Raw genomic sequence first — 17,761 nt, 5'->3', positions numbered from 1 at the left:
ACTTAAAGCAGGCATTCCAGAGGCAAGAGTCCTCAGGCTGAATGCATACCTAAGTATGTAGTGTCCTTCAGAAAAGATCTTCAACAACGTACTTCCATGAAAACTACACAGAATGAAGAGGATTTGGTATAAATGTGCGATTTCCCATGCTGTTTACCCACCATGAGTAAAAAAGTCCTTTGTCGCTGAGTCAAGCATTTCCTATCTTTTGCCAGAATTCTTGATATTTGTGGCAGGCAAACTTGTAAGCTTACAAACCAGATAAAATTTAAAATTTTAATGTGCAAATTAGTGTTTCATGGTTTATGACAATAATATATTTATTGAAATAGAAGCAAATGAAATGTCCAATGATAGAAGGATGTGTTTTAAAGCTGTGGAATATAAACCAGCAATTAATATGAGTACAATTAATAAATGACATTTGATAATGTGACTGCAATGATTATTATTGCAAAGCCTTCTGCCTGGTGGCAATACTATAGGGTCTAGTTTAACGTTTATATTAACATAAAACTGAACGTTAAGTTTGTTCTGTTCAAACAATGGATGCAAATGATTGAGACGGAGCCAAGTCTCCCAAGTCTCCCAGATGATATGAAGGAATTCTAATTCATTGTAGAAGGAGACACATGGACTTCGGGGTAACAGTTAATTATCTCTGGCCTGGATGGGAAGATTACAGAGATATAATGAATGATGGTGGGATTTGGGTTTTATGTATAACATTCTAGCTCTAAAAACAATAAAGCTGGAATTAAACATCAGGACATGTTAAACATTTTTTAGTGTTTCCTTGTATACTTAAGGAGTGTCCAAAAAAACTCCTCAAACTTCTCTCACGTTTTGACTATATTATTTGCAAAAGGTAAAAGCTTTACAGGGTCCGATGAAAACCATAAAATTAATCCTTAAAAAACCATATTATCTGGGTGGGGTGAAGCCCACTTAGAATCAGAAGAATCAATGAAAGTTAAGGTCAGCCTGAGTGATGTAGGAAGGGTCTGGTTTAAACAAAGAATCTCCATCCAAACAGTACAGTTGACAGCAGAAAATCCAGATGGTACCCCAAGTCTGGACAGCAACCTTCTGAAAGACCCTTTCCTGTTTTTCACAGCCACAAGAGCTATCTAACCCCTACTTTTCTCTAGCTTGCCTTGGTGTGTAGAATGCTGTTTTTTTTTCCTATGAAGCGAATTATGAGTCACTCAGAAGTGCACAGCCTCTGTATATTTTATTACTATGTGTCATCAAATGTCACACAGCTCAACAGCAGGAATTTTTTTTTCATAATGATAAATGCAAAGTCTGGGCTGGTTTGGGGGTTTTAGATTTTTTTTTTCTGCTAATCCTGAGAAAACATTAGTCAACTCAGAGAGCAAAAACACATCTTACATGCGCAGGGACTCTTACTGCTAAACTATCTCCCATCTTCTAGATTAATAGACCTTTCAGTACTATTTTAAAACAATTTTACAATACATATTTCTGAACTAGAAGTAGCTGAATAAAATAAATAAAGAGACTTATGACTGTCTACAGTTTAAAGAGACTTTTTATTATCTATGGAATGAAGATATAGCTTTGTGTCTGGGTCATGAGTACATTTACATTTAATCTTACTTCTCCTAACATGGCAAATAATAGTAACATCATAGGTAAGCCAAACAATAATTAAAGCATGAGACACTTACTTATTGTTCACTATGTGTCAGAAACTACTCCAAATCTTTCCCCCAAAGTAGCTCATTTAATACTCAACTCTGTGAACTAATGCTACTAATGTTTCCTCAGAATAGATAAGGGAGATAGGAAAGAAGGGAGAGGGAGAGAGAGAGACTGAGTGAAACAGAGACACAGAGAGTCGCAGGGAAACCCCCACAGCTGTAGGGACCAGGATGCTAATCTAGCAGTTTTCTTCCAGAACTCAATCAGTCGAAGACAACAAGAGTATTTTATTATCAACTTCAAATCCTAAAGAGGAGCAGGTCCAATCTTGGTAAGCAGTCAATGGAGGTAACTTTTCATTCTGTGAACACAACACATAACCAAGAAAATTAGAACTGTCCAAACACTATGGTCTGAATTTTAGAACATGGGTACATTCCTAACTGGGATATTATAATCAGTAGTACCTTTCCAAAAAGAGGGGAATGCGCGGAGATGTAGTAAGTCTGGTGTCTCAGAAGGCAAAGAAACATCTCAGGTTTTCTAAGTCATGGACTTGGTTATGGATTGGTTATCTGAATACAGCAGACGCTTTCTTTTTTCCTTCGTGGCTATCATGGAATGTCCTTGAGGGAGACCTGTCAACTCAAGACCATCATCTGCAGACACTTTGTGTCTACGGCACAAATGGAATGAAAAGTTTCATCTACATGGATTTTATTTATAATGTATGATTCCTACATTATTTTGGATGCTCTTTCAAAAGTCTTATATATGTGGCAAATTTGATCCCCATAAAGTTATGTTAAACACATGCTATGGTTGCTTTCATTTTAAAGGTGGAAAAGTGGAGTAGCAGAGCCCAAATTTCAACCTTTGGAGGTCAAAAACAAAAGATGGTCTTAACCTATCAGGAAGCCTCTCCTCCTAGTTATTATAACAATGCATGCGTCATTGTTCAATGAGGAAAGTGAGTCTCAGAGACAGGCTAAGTAAATTCTCTGGTGTTGTTTTGGGCAATTATGATGAGAGTAGAGATAGTTTACGTCTCATAACTGTACACCACTATGATTTAGTTCCCACGGGCCTCTTTCTCTGTCATCAAACTTTCTATAGCTTCTGTGACATTTCTGCTTCCTTGATTTGTTGACTTGCTGCAATGGCAATATCCCAAATTAGTTATAGATTTGTTATTCTCATTGCCTGTTTATTATCTGTTATCAATAACTGCCTTTTAACCAGAACCACTCTCCTCAGCAGTTTAGAGCAGCTTGTGGATCTGAGAGACTGGTGCCATATCTCTAAAGGCTAGGATAAAATATCACAGGGTTCTGAACTGAGGAAAAGTCTGGCTGTGACATGTCCATTACTTCTGAAAGATTACTGGAAAGTGATACCCGTGGAAAATGGGCAGAGTCAGACCGTCCAATTCTGCTGTTGGAAGTTCCTGTAAAATGTAGTGGATTCGTCCTTGCCTCAGTTCCTACATTCTGATTCTAGCACTGACTAATGCCTGCAGTTTGGTGTCTCAACCCACCATTTTTCATCTTTGATATAAAGTAGGTGATGAACATTCATAACTCCTTCATAAGGATTAGAGATGACTTAAGAGATGGTGTCAAGAAGGACTATGTCTCAACTAAGTATGTCATATCAAGAGTGTCCCAAATTGGTAGTTATTTTATAGTGGTGTGTCTGTGTGTGATATTTAAGGTATAGAGCTCATTATATTCTTTTAAGAAATGTCATTTAATATTTGCATTTATGAATGTGGTATGTCAGTAGATTTTTCAAACTTTTTATTTGTGAGTCTATAGGTGTCTCATTGTGAGTAGGCACACAAGTATGTGGCTACTCAGCGAAACCATCAAATCCCCTGTCACAGGTGGTTGTAAGCAACCTCCATGTGTGCTGAGGATCAAAATCTAGTCATCTAGAAAAACAACAAGTACGCTTAACTACTGTGCCATCTCTCCATCCCCCTCACAAGATATTTTAACAGAACATGTAATTCATTCTAAATGGAGTTGGATCAGTGACTCACTAGGTGTTAAGTTACTAACATAAAAAATTATTTTTTTTTGAGACAAGGTTTCTCTGTAGCTTTGGAGCCTGTCCTGGAACTAGCTCTTGTAGACCATGCTGGTTTCGAACTCACAGAGATCCACCTGCCTCTGCCTCCTGAGTGCTGGGATTAAAGGTGTGTGCCACCACCGCCCGGCTCAACATACAAAATTTTTGTTCTTAAAATGCTAGCTGACAGCTAATAACTTGAATACACTTATAAAGTGCAAGGTAATGTTTCATGAAAATTTAAATAATCACTTGCCAAGCACTCTTTCAACATCAGGTTTTTGAAAGTTACAAGTTCTCCATTTATAAATTGAGGATCATTTAGATCCCGAGGCAAAGCTACAATGCACACAAAACAGAACGTCCTTATTTTTATGTCCAAATAGACACATAACTTAATTCAACACTTTTTGCTGGAAAAATTCAAATATAAAAAGAAGTTACAGACCAAAGATTATACTCTGGATAGTTCTCCTAATACAGTAATGCAGTCTGTGTGATCATTTTATTCTTCCTGGCTTCGTGACTTCCTATCAAGGACTGCAGATGGGAGACCAGAAAATATTTAAATGCCTGGCATTTCTCAGGCATTTTTCAGCATTTGATCCCCTCTTTGTGTGTCTGTTCTAAGTGCCTTGCTTATGTCTAACCAAGCACCTTTTTTCTTTTTCTTACCCAGGGCCAAAGATGTAGCTCTGTCTTCATGAGATAAAATAATTCCCTTCCGCAAAAGCTTGTTGATAATTCCTTGTGTAGGGCACCGGGGCAGACCCCACAGACAGAAATTTTCTTTGAAATCCATATCATGATGGGAATGGAGAGATAACTCTGAGTAAGGTGCTGGCTGTGCAAACATAAGCACCTAAATTCTGATCCCTAGCTAGCATCATGTAAAGGCCAGGGGGTGGCACCCCTTTTTAATCCCAGTCCTGGGGGTTGGAGACAGGGAATCCTTGTAACTTACTAGCCAGGTGGTCTAAACAAATGATGAATGCCTGGTTTCATGCAGATCCTGTCTCAAAAAATAAGAAGAGCAATTGAAGAAGTTATGCTGATATCAACCTCTGCCCCAAATACATGAATGATTCCCTACACAACTACACACATGAAACCAAACCCCACATCCACATGAGTTAAAAGAAAAATTAAAGAAACTCATCTAATGTGGAGGTCTTGCTAGCTGGCCTCTTCTGCCCACTCTCTTTACTACCACTTAATTCTGGATACTAGATTCAATTAAGTTTGCATGAGATCAAGCTGGGATCTTTAGCCCTGGGAAAGGAAGGATGTGGTCTCTCAGTGAAACTGATGGGACGAGAGTGCAAGGCTTCTGTGGTTTCAGGACTTGATTGTTGAGTGATTTTACATCCAAAGATGGCTTTTCACTCACATTTGACAATTATGTCGTTATCACCAATATGTGTGTTTGTGTGCTGCTGTTGTTGTTGCTACTGTTTGTTTTGTTTGTTGTTTGTTTTCCAGACAAGGTCTTACTACATGGATCTGGTTGTCCTGGAACTCACTATATAGATGGTACTGGCATCAGATTCACAGAGAACGACTTTGCCTTTGCCTCCTAAGTGGTATTATTAAAGGTGTGTGCTACCATGCCTAGCTAACTTTATCGCCAACATTAATGGTGATTAAAGTAACCAATAGTTCTAATTCTGCATAAAGAGGAAGACACTTTGTTAGAAAATGTACTAGTTTACCTATCAAACAAATACAGAGCCATCTTCCTACTATAACTAGAGCTAAAATATAAATAGTGCAGGCAACCTCTTCTTATAGGAATTCATAACTTAATGCAGGCATGAATATTTAGGCCATTAATCATGCAACAAACATTTTTAAAGATAGTTACATTACCAAAACTTGAAGTTTTCTTGGAAAAATAACTACCAATACTAATTTTTAAGTTAAATGGTTCTAAAGTACAGAGTGTAAGAATATGAGAAATGTATGTAAATGTAGTTAGTCAATAAATGAGCAATATCTTCAGCCTTACCATTGTTCTTCTGGTGCTAATAACGAATAGATGGAGACAAAATAATAGAAAAGCACAGGAGAGGGGGTTAACTCTGCCTGGGAAATATATTTTTAGAAAGAATAGGAAACTAAATGTTTGGCAGGAAGACAAACTGACAAAGAGTAATTTCAAGCACATGATATTTACTCAGTATGTGTTACCTATTATTACTATAATTAAAGGAAGTGCCTATGTAGTAGGCTTTGGAGGCTAAAATGAGAGTATGGGGAAAGAAAGGGACTTGGAAACATGGAAAAAGGTTGTGTAAAAGATGGGCATTGTGCTCTATTGTGCCCCCATAAAATGAGCAATGGTTCAGGACCACTGCAGGATATGGTGTGTGAGAAGCTAATGTAGGCATGATACAGGCTAAAGGGGCTTTAATATCAGGCTAATTGATGTATAGTATGCCCTAATGACTACAAGAGTTCAATAACAGGCTTTGTTTTTTAGAGGTATGATCCCGTCTGCAATTTAGGCTGGTCACCAGTGTGGCAGTGACAGAAAGTTTTAATGGATAGTAAGGGGCAGAAAAAATGTTTAAAACAAACAAGAACAATGGTGTTTTTCAAGTGTGGGGCTTTCTATCTTTCCCAGGTTGGTCACATATCCTTGGGTTAACATGACCCTCCTGGCTCAGTCTCCCTTGTAGCTAGGATCACAGGTGTGTGCCACCACACTGACACAACTGCAAATTTGCCAATTTATTTTGAAGTTTGTATCTTAGAGAAAAATCAAACACAATAGAACTTTACTCTTTGGTTGCAACATTGCCTATTATAGCAAAAGGGAGCAAGACACACTCCAAACATGCAACTGCCAGGACAGAATTATATGAACAACACTAACTGATGAAGACAGGAATGTAAAAGCATACACCAAAGCTAATGAGTATAAATGTAACTCTATAAGCAGGGTTGATGATGTGGGATTCCCCTCTGTATACTGTGATTACCATTGATTAATAAAGAACTGCTTTGAGCCTATGGCAGGGCAGAACAGAACTAGGCAGGGAAAGCTTGACTGACTGCTGGCAGAAAGAAGGTGGAGTCGAGAGAAGTCATGTAGCCCCACCTGACACAGATGCTGGATCTTTACCAGGTAAGCCACAGCCTCGTTTCGATACACAGATTAATGGAAATGGGTTAATTTAAGATGTGAGTTAGCCAGAAAAGCTATCCACCAAACAGGATTGCAAATAATATGGTTTCTGTGTGATTATTTCAGGGCTGAGCAGCTGAGATCAAACAAGCAGCCTCATACAATAGGTTGATTCTATACTTTGGCATTATTAAATATAATCCCTTCAGCACTGTGACATATCAGGAAATATTGCTGCTGTGGACATGTACAACATGAATATGGCTCTTCCCTTATCTCTTGCTGCAACTTCAACATAAGCCCAAGAATTGGGTAGGAGGAGTCATTGCATATGCCTAGCTACCAACTCTCACAAATAACACAAAGACACTTCATTGTTTTCAAATGAGGGAAAGAAATGAGACCAAGTACTGCCCTTGAAGAGGAGGCTTCATGGGAGATAGACATGGGGTGGGGGAGATAGCACAAGATTTGTAGGAGGAATGAGTCAGTCAGTCTTGAGGTTTCAGGGACCTGGGACAGCACCTTTGCAGCTCCTGTCAAAATATTTTATTTCCCCTCCTACCTCCTTTCACAAATACCTTTAAAACTGTTTTTAAGGGGGGAACGGAAAATATTATCTTCCATCATACTCTTTTGTTGTTATTGAAAACTGCAGAGAAAGACCTTACTGAAGAGAGACATGATAAGGTAATGACCCATAACTGATCAAAGTGAAGAGAAGGGCCGGACTGGAGAGTTCTCGACTCTAACAGACACATCTTTATCATACACACTCTATTCTGAAGACTCGGGGATCCTTAGGGAAGAGGGGGAAGAAGATTCTAAGATTGTAATAGCCAGAGGTGGTGGGCGACTACAAGGAAATAGTGATTTCAAGACCACACAGACCAATTCACAGCAGTTGAGACAATATGCACACTTGAGCTGAACAAAAATCTCAGCATGAAGCTAGGAAGTGGGTGTGAAGCCAGGCCCTAAGGTTCTATTGGTAGCTCATCATTTAAAGGAGATGGGGAGTCTGTTGTCTCTAAGGGAGGCACCTGGTGAGCTGACTATGCTCCCGGGGAAGTCTATATTTATGAGTATCTGTTCATCATCAATGATACATGCTAGTTCAAAAGATACAGAGTTGAGGATATAACAGAAGTTGGGAAGGTGTGGATATGTTCAAAATATAATGTAAGACATTCTGAAAGAACTAATAAAAATGAAGGGAAATAATATGAATAAAATACCTCTTGAATGTTTTGAGTTTTCAATTCAATTCAGCTCAGCAATCATTTTGTGTTTCCTTTCCACAGTGTGTTCTGAAATTTGTTACAGGTTAACTAGAAAGGGCATAAACTAAAAGGAAACACTGCTTTTGCAATCATGGATGTTTATAGTTTAAGTGGCAAGATGGGAGAGTCCTGGAATGGTTGGCTGTAAATTGGCCATCTGTGTTACCCTTTCCAAGGCTCAGGTAGCATTACAGGAAAGAAGTGGGAGAGAATGGAAGAGCAAGGGAATGGGGAGCTTTGTTTCCAAAAGGCATCTGAATAGGACAAGGACATCGTATTTGTGAACTCACTTCAGCTGTGATTGTGCATGCCACGTAATTTAGTGGCGTTTCAAATGTATTTTAATAAAGAAAGACTGTTTGAAGATCTGAGAGTAAAACAGTCCCACTGGTCATCCTTACAGACCAGATTATGATAACATACACATTTAATCTCAGTAGCCATTCTGACACACACCTTTAATCCCAGTAGCCACACTAGTTGCCATAGAAACTGGGCGGTTTATGCCTTTAATCCCAGGGGTGCATGACTTTAATCTCAACCCTCAAGAGGAATATAAGACGGAGGAAGACAGCTCTTAGACACAGTCTCCTTCTGAGATTCTAGGAGGCAGGATCACCATTTTCAGACTGAGGTTGAGGTAAGAGCCAGGGACTGGCTATTTTGCTTTTCAGATCTTCAGGTTGACCCCAATTTCTGACCCTGAGCTTTTATTAATTGTGCTTCAACATATAAGATTGGAACTCTCAATATCTCATCATGGGAAGGGGAAGGACTCGTGAGGCCCCACCTATCCCTTAGGGATTATTGACTGTTAATAGCATCTGCAGAGGGGTGGGTGTCACTGTCTTCAGTGGTCTAGCCACTGACAAACTGCCTCTGCTTCTGTAAATAACCTCCGACCCATGCACAGTCAGGCCACAGCAGGTAAACTCCATGGGCCACACACACAAACAGGACTGGAACTAGGAGGGATGCTCACTGGGAAAGAGAAGGATTTAAGTGGGAGGAGAAGAGATGAGAGAGGGCAATAGAAGTGAAAATGTTTAAAATCCATTTTAAACAAATATGAAGCTGTTAAAGAATCAAAACTAAATTTACAAAATACACTGTTTATACTCAAAGTACTTCTCTTAAAGTATAAACAATAAACTATATGATTAGCGCATGCCATGATTACGATTTCAAAGCAAGAAAATCAAACAAGCATTGCGTAACAAGACAGAATAATACAAACAGTATTTGAATTTTTCACTGTGTCTTCTAAAGATAATGGATTTTTAGGAAAAGAAGATCAGAGAAAAAGGCTATTTGGATGTGGAAAGAGAAAAATCCAACAAGAAGGAGGTACAACTATCTGGAAGTATGCCAATTGTGTAGTTTAGATACCTGCAAGGTTTAAGAACTCATATGGCATAGACATTTATAAATAAAGAAAAGAAATATGCCCATCTACAACAGGCAATAGGAAGGAGTTCAGAAAAGAATATGTAGATGTGATACTTAAGAATATTTCTTTAGTTGCTTGGATCCTTTTCCAAACAATAGGAAGCTTCCTTTTTCACACACCCAGAAATCCCTACTTGGAGACCAAAACCAGGGGTAACAAACCGAACTTCACCCTCCCAAAGAATATGAGTGATGCCCAGAAACTTCAATGCAACCATTCTAGATCATCAAACAACCAGGTGACTTACCAGCTACTGAAGGTGTCTGAAAAAGTAGGGACCACCTAATCATCTCACTGTCCCATAGAATCATCAGTTGATTAAATGATTGTTGCTTTAAACTGTTATATTTCAGGGTCTCTCATTACTTAGTAATAGAAATACATATAATCTTTATCATTCAGGCATGGATTAAAATGAAATCATGTGTTTACATTACTTAGTATTGACTTATATGTAATAGCTGCTACAAGTCTTATCTCTGATAGATCTCCATAGATGATGGGCATACTCCCTAATGTTGTACCAGCTTTATTTCTCTATATTCATACCTCTTCTCTAAGGGTTTGGAGAAATAGAACCCTTAGTACTTTCTTATCTTTCTCTCTGATGTTCTAATTCAGACCAAAAATAGTCAGAGTCGATATTAAGACAGCTTTTCTTCTGCTTTTGTACATCTCTCTCTTCTTCTTTGTCTTGTTGTATCAGGATACTCACATTTAGGGCATGGAAATGAAAGTTTGTGCTTTTTAATGAGACATAGCTAAAAACAAAACAAAACTAGCTATCTCTTCTTTTGTAATTCTTTCTATTTTTCTCCATTTAAGCATATAGTTTCTTGTCCCATTATATTTGATTTTCTGTGCATGTATCACATTTACTAACATATAAAGCCTCATATATCACTATCAACCTAAGCTTGCTGAAGAGAATATGACTATAGTTTACCTAGGCCCTGGTGGCACATAGTAGACAACCAAGAAGAAGTAAGAGAAAGTGACCACCGATTCTTTCTATGTCAATAAATTCTTCTTGGCAATCTAGGCAAGAAACACTGCACTGGTTCAATTTTATATCCACTTAAAATATTAACTTTAGAATAAGTCAAAGAAAGAAAAATCAGTTCTCTACAGATTGCCTGAGTGTTAAAGACAACTATGGAAAAATGCCTGAATAGATTTATTGATGTTTCTCTTTTTCAGGTAATGTTCTTTATTACATCACCAGGAGACAATCAATCATATCCCACTCTTCAACAGATTTTTTCTACTATCATTTAGTCTCCCATAAAGAAAAACAACAGCAACAAATAAAACTGTTTAGAACTTTCTTATTATCTCTTCCTATCCACCTTTTCAACTATAAAGTGATAGTTTAATTCCACTGAAGGAATCAAAATATTAAAGACACAGTGAAAATGTATATCAACTGTTAATGATTAGTTCCTCCTTGTTATGGTTTCAATAAATACTTGCTGAATTAGGTCACAGATCTTATTGTAAGGGACCACCATACATCACTTGATGTATCACTCATCTACTTGCGAGTATCAACCACTTCAAAACATTGGCATTTAGAAATCAGTTAAGTGTTCCTAATTCTTCATACTAAGAAATTGGGGTATTCTCAACTGGGAGGTACTTTTGCTGGTCTTTCTTGAAGTCATTTTTGTGTCTAATAGCTCCACAAGGTCTGAATGGTCTGAGATTTCCTGTCCTGCTCATGCTTGAAGTAAGCAATTCTGCTATTGATGAGTTACTTACTCCTGGCCTTCAGGGTAGAGATCTGTCTCCACTCCTTGTTACTTTTCAATGAAACTAGGATTCTTCATGGGAGTGAAGAATCATTACCAGAGGGGAAAAAACAAAGAGAAGGCTAAAATCTCCCTAAACTGAGTTTTGCAAGTTGTAAGATGTCACTGCTGACACATTTGATTGTTCACAGAAATTTTAGGTTCTGTGCAAACTACAATAAGGGAAAATAGGCATAGCTTGATATAGAAAACAGTCACATGTAGGGCTGATAAGATGGCTCAGTGGGGTAAAACTGCATGCAGCACAAGCATGTGGACTTGACTTAGGATATTCAGAACCCACAGAAAAGTCAGGCATATAGCTTGGACAGCTAGAATACTGGCGGTCCTTCCAGATGAGAGGAAGCAGAGATGGGCAAATAATAGAAGTTCCTGTGCCATCTAGCCTATAGTTCACAGCAGAAAAGCAAGAGAGACCCTGTCTCAAGCAATGTGAAGAGACAATGGCATGCATCTGAGCATGCATCTGGCATGATCTCTGCATGCACTTGTGGCTCATGTATACTGGTGTTGACATGCTAACATATACACTACGATACTTTCACTGTATGCACACGTGCACAAACCAACATACACGTAAATAAAATGGTCACATTGCAAATATGTGTGACAAGATATAAGAAACTATTGAGGTCATCTTTGCAAACTATGTGCTGAAGGTGGTTTGTTGTTCTCTGACAAAGAGCTACTGATGCCTCATACTGCTTTGTCTCACCAGTCAATGATTAACAAATGAAAATCTTAGTCTCTGTTTGAATTTCACAGAATCAAGTCTTCATACGGACTTATAATGTGACTGCATAAAGCCTTCTCTAACAGGGTCTATTTTAACTATTTATTTGTTTCTTTTCAGCAATATATAGAGTATAAGTTTCAGCTACAAAGACTGTATCCGATAAAAGGGTGCATCTTAATTGTCTCCTAGAGCATTGTGTCTCCAAAGAGAGCCCCAATGTGTAGGGATTTTTCTATACTCCATTTAAATTTGTTGAGGTATAGAAGCTTCCAATTAAATTTTACAGTGTGGCATCATTCAATGTTACTATGTCTATAGGGCTAACGTGAGAGTTCAGTCTAGCAATGCTGCACAGTAAGAACTGTGGTTAGCTCCAGGGAGCTATCAGGCTAAAGAGAGGATTGATTTATGCATGGTGATAAGTACCACAGTCAGGATACGCAACTGCTCTGAGTTTCGCATTGCTCATGATCTATGAGTCAATACTGACTCCAATGTCTTTTTTAAAGTTTTAAGAGACTTGGTATATATTTGTGTTTGTGTGAAGAGCAGGTGTGCATGAGGATATACATGCCAGAGATTGACACTGGATATCTGTCCCAGTTACTTTACATCTTAGTTTTCTTAAAACAATATTATTTGAGAATTTCACACATGTATACCATATATTTTGGTCAAATGCATCCTCCACTCCCTCAGCATCCACATCTTCACCCCTCTTCCCTATTTATTCTTCATGTCTTCCTTTTATTAATACCCACTAAACACAATTTTTGCTGCACAGAATGGAGGGGCTACCTACCAGAGCATGATCAACCTGTCAGGGACTATACACCTAAATAAACTCTACATCAGTCTTTTGAAGCAGGGTTTCTCACTGAGCCTGGATTAGCTAGACTGACTGTCAAGTAAGTTCTAAGGAGTTTCCTAAATTCATCCCACTGTGCCTGCCTTTTACGTGGGTACTGAACTTAGGTTCTCAATGCTTGGGAGACAAGATTTTCCAGTTGAGCCATCTCCTCAAGCCCTACTCCATTGCCCTAATGAGGCAGCTTATTGTCTCAATCTCAATTGCTGCAAAGTCAGTCATTAAACATAATTTGCTACTTAGAGGTTCATCTATGCATACACAGAAATATGAGTAGTATAAGAGGGAAATGGACAAAGTTTATGGGAAACTTGATGTCACTCTGTGTGTGTGTGTGTGTGTGTGTGCGCGCGTGTGTGTGTGTATGCTAAGCCTTACTCCCAAGTGTCTTGCTTTCACTTATACCACAGGCTAATGAGAAACAGTTTAACTCAAACGTAACACCTCAAAAGTGCAGAATCTTGTAGTCTTAAACAACAGGAACTTTTATTGTTTGTAAAAGGCTGCCCCTATATTAAGTATAGCATTGCTTGTCAATTTAATTGCTCTGATATTCAAATAGCAAAACGAGAAAGCAGAACTCTTTGGTGCCAGTTAGAGAGCTCCAATGCTCCTTTCTCCATCTGTTGGACAGCTGGACAGGACAACAGCTGCCCATTAAAGCTGCTTTGCCTGGCATGATTAGGTCTATTGGCACCCAAAGCTCCGTGCCAGCTGGCTCCTGCTCTTGTTGACTAGTCCTTGTTTGGGCAGAGGAAGTCTCCAGTTGTTATATAATATAGTCAGGATCTTCATCTCCCTTCAAAATACAAGGCTTAATGTCAAAACGAGAAAAATGAATCAGACACATTGCTGAGCAAAGTTTACTTGGAGTTAGTGGTTGTCAGATATGGCAGGATACAAGTTCCACGTTTTCCATTTCTCAATGGTGCGGATAAAGTTTCTTTACCTACAGTGGAATCAGCACCCACCTTGCTGATGTTCCCTACAAGTGGATCCATGTCAGTGAAAGGGCCCTGTGTGTTTCAGACTTTCCTTCAGTGTGAACTGGTTCAGAAAGCACTGAAGCCTTCCCTAGCTCTGGAGCAATCGCAAGAGAGGAAGTCTCTGGAGTCAGCTGTTTTCAATCCTTAACTATCCAAAGTACTTGAATGTGCTACTTTGCATGGCTCTAGTGAGAATACCTGCAATCAAAGTTTCAAAAGTTTCCAAAAATATAAAATAAAATTATATCAAAATTCATAGCAATTTTCCATCACCCTGAGAGCTGATCAGTGGAAGAATAGACCATCAATGTATACACATTCACGTGGTAGCTTGCAAGGAAGAATATAAGAACAATTTCCTATATATGCCGCACAGAGAGGTGTCTTTATCCCTCTATTCTTTCATTTTGTTCTGTTTCCTGCCTTCACCCTTCAGGCCATTGCCTGATCCAAATATATTGAACAGAGGTAAAAGTGACTAATCAATATCCTTACCTTGAAGAAACAACACACATTATAAGGTAGTGTATGAAAAGAGATTGAGGCAATGTATTATGGAAATTAGCAAGTCTGAGAGGCAGTGAAAATCTGCATGCATTCATCCTGCGATAAGTAAGTGCGAAGTCACTGGGGAAGTATCCTGTGTGTTTTCATCACTAAACTAAACCCTTCTGAGGCCAAGGAAATAACCTCACTGCATCTGTCTCATCAGCAATTCTTCTGCCATACAATATGTTCGGTGTTGAAATAGTCTGCTAGGGCTGCTATACAGCAAATGGCTTAAGGAACAGGCATGCTTTGTCGCACAGCTGCATGTGTTCAAGGTCTAAGATGTGGGTGTCAGCAATGTCAGACTTTCTGAGGATCGTGCAGCAACCCTGGCTCCACGCTTCTCCCTGAAAGTCTTCCGGTTTTGCTAGTATTAAATCCCCTTGCCTGGGGAAGCTTGATCTCTGCCTTCAGATTCCTTTGAGCTTTCCAATATGTTCATCTCTGCACCTGAATTTCCTTGTGTTGGACTGGGGCCTGTCCTCCTAATGATCTCGTCCTAAAATTCATGTGCTCTAACTTTATTTCTAAGTAAGTCACACTGAGTTATTGAGAGTGAGAACTTTCATATATGGATTCTATGTGAACATAGTCCAACCTGTAACATGGCCTTGAATGACTGATAGGAGTCATTGTGTTTCTGCATAAGTTTATCTGAAAGCATAATGTTCAAACTTGCTAGTTAAAAGGAAATAAATGAAGCAAGCTCTGTATATCTTGTACTTTAGTCCTCTCTTCAATTTAGGTATTCCTCCCCACCCCACAATTGCTGTATTTAGAGGCCAGGGAGGAATGATTGTTGAATGGAGCAGACACTAGATTAATAAATGGCTACTTAAAGAATTTGACTCTCATTGCTTGTTAGTAAACTGTGTATCAATGCCTTCTGTTTAACTACCAAAGGCAAACTAGTAGAAAACAGATACTTGAAAACGTATGAAGCACTTATGTGTCACAGATTATCCAAGGCATTTCTTTGAGTGTGGGGAAAACGTGTTTCAAGAGCAGAAAGACAGCCATTCATCCTCAACGTACAGAGGAAAGATGTAGTTCTTAGGTCATGTGTGAACTACCTTACAGGTTAAAAAATGTCTAAGGGTTTGGGGGAGGGTGGAAAAAAATACTCGCCTTATTTCAAAGTTTCATGTGGCAATTCTGGCCTGTATTGACTCGAATTTTTTTTCCACAGTGGCCCAGGGTGGAAGTGAAGTGTAGTAAGGATGTTTACATAAGCAGCCACAAATAAAACCAAAGACTTTTACAGAAAGAAGGAAGTAGGAGGAAGAATAAAGAGACTTGATTCAAAGAAGGGAAAACTCTTACTACTGTATGTTCCTGCCGAGGAGGCAATAGGAAGGTGGGTGGTTGTTTACAGCTTGCCTTCTTCAAGTTACATATGGCTGTGGCCACCACCAAGGAATACACGACAGATTACAATTCAGAAAATCCTGTTTCCTAGAAAGATACTGGGCCCTCTCTTCTGTGGGGGTGTGAGGGAGAGCACCAGATGTTAGGGTTTTTCTACCAAAGCATTCATGCATGGGTCTTCTGCTGTCCCTGGGAAGGAAATTATGGTAGGTGAATTAATTGAATTAAAGAGGAACTGAAGTAGTTCTTGGTCTGTGACACTCACGATACTGCTGAGTACCCTTTGCTATTCTGTGGTTTGATCTCAGAAAACTATCTGTGAATCTATTGTCTAAAGGAAGAGTTGGCTTAACATTTTTACTATGGCCCCTTTCCAGGTACAGGAGACATGGATCTTAACTCTAAAAATAGCTCCTCCTTTGTTCCTAGTCTTGTTGCTGAGGATGTCCGTTTATTCACTGCAGATCCATGGTGGAGGATTCCAGAGTTTCCTAACCATGGTTCTCTAAATTCGTCATTCATACATCTATTTGCCTGACAGTCTCTGAATGGGTGTCACTGTTGATGTGTGTGATATATTTACTCATTATAATAAAGTTATTTGATATGAATTATCTAACAATCAGAGATAAAGAGTTGTGAAGTAAGTAGGGAAAATGTTGTTTCTTATTATAAGTTTAAAGCATTTAAACAGCAGTTTTATGTACAACTCATTTATTCAATAAAAATTTATATTGTGCTAATGGGGATAGAAAATAAATAATAAGATATTGTATAAGTGCTAGGCATGTATAAATACTATAAATATACATTAAAGAGTGTATAAATGAAAGACCCCATCTGGCTTGTTAGAAGTCCTACTGAGAAAACATAACTTAGGTTAAGACATGATGGATAAGTTAGAGTTAGCCTGAACGGGAGATGGCTGATGAGAGTCATTATCCAGTAATATACAGGAGAACAAAGACCCAGAGGAATGAGAAGACACAATGGAGAAAATACCATTTGATATGGTTGGCATATTAGAAAGAAATAGAATCATAAAACTTCCCTGAATCCATAACAAAGCTGGTAAATATCTTGCGAATAAGAAGACCCAAGTTATAGGAGAGTCATCAGGTTTAAACTATAGTTAAGAGATAATTTTTTTTTTCCGGGAGAATAGGGAGAAGAGGGGCAAGAACAGACGGGTGGAAACTTGTCAGAATCCTCTACAGATTCCATGGTATCAGTGAAACAAAACTATGCCTGAAAAGCTCTAAATATGTAGCTATACTTAGAAAATAAACGACGTCTTGCTGATATCTGACTCTTAATTGGATGTACACTGGAGGGTGAAGGAGTGTCTAAGATGATTGATGGGTAGTGGGAGATGCGAGTTGTTTAGATAATCATTGGAGATATAGCTGATAACTGGTAGAGGGGAGAATATTTGGGAATGTTAGTTTGGAGCTACCTATGAAACACCCAGACATCAGTGACTGGATAGCCAGGTAGGGCTTTATAGACTATAGAAATGATTTAATTTAGAAATATCAGCCTGAAATTCATAGTCTTTGAGATGTCAACGAATCCTCCAACATATAAAATATGATCAAATTAGCAAGATATCCCTGAGGAAATTCAAATTTCAGAGGTCTAGGTTTCGAGTAGAATGGTGGGGAAAGGCTGTGTCCAAAGGCACAGTTAGGAAAAGGAAATTATTGTGTTAGGCAATTCAAAGGGTTGTCTCAAGGAGGCAGATGGCGTGAGCAGGAGCAATCGCAAGTTGTGTTGCTAAGCATGGCATTGATGGATGAGGTGTCACTGAAGTCCTTCTGGACAGCGACTGCTAAGAAT

This window comes from Chionomys nivalis, chromosome 17, assembly GCF_950005125.1.
Source record: "Chionomys nivalis chromosome 17, mChiNiv1.1, whole genome shotgun sequence".
In the NCBI taxonomy this organism is placed as follows: Eukaryota; Metazoa; Chordata; class Mammalia; order Rodentia; family Cricetidae; genus Chionomys; species Chionomys nivalis.
Note: the sequence above shows the minus strand (reverse complement) of the source record.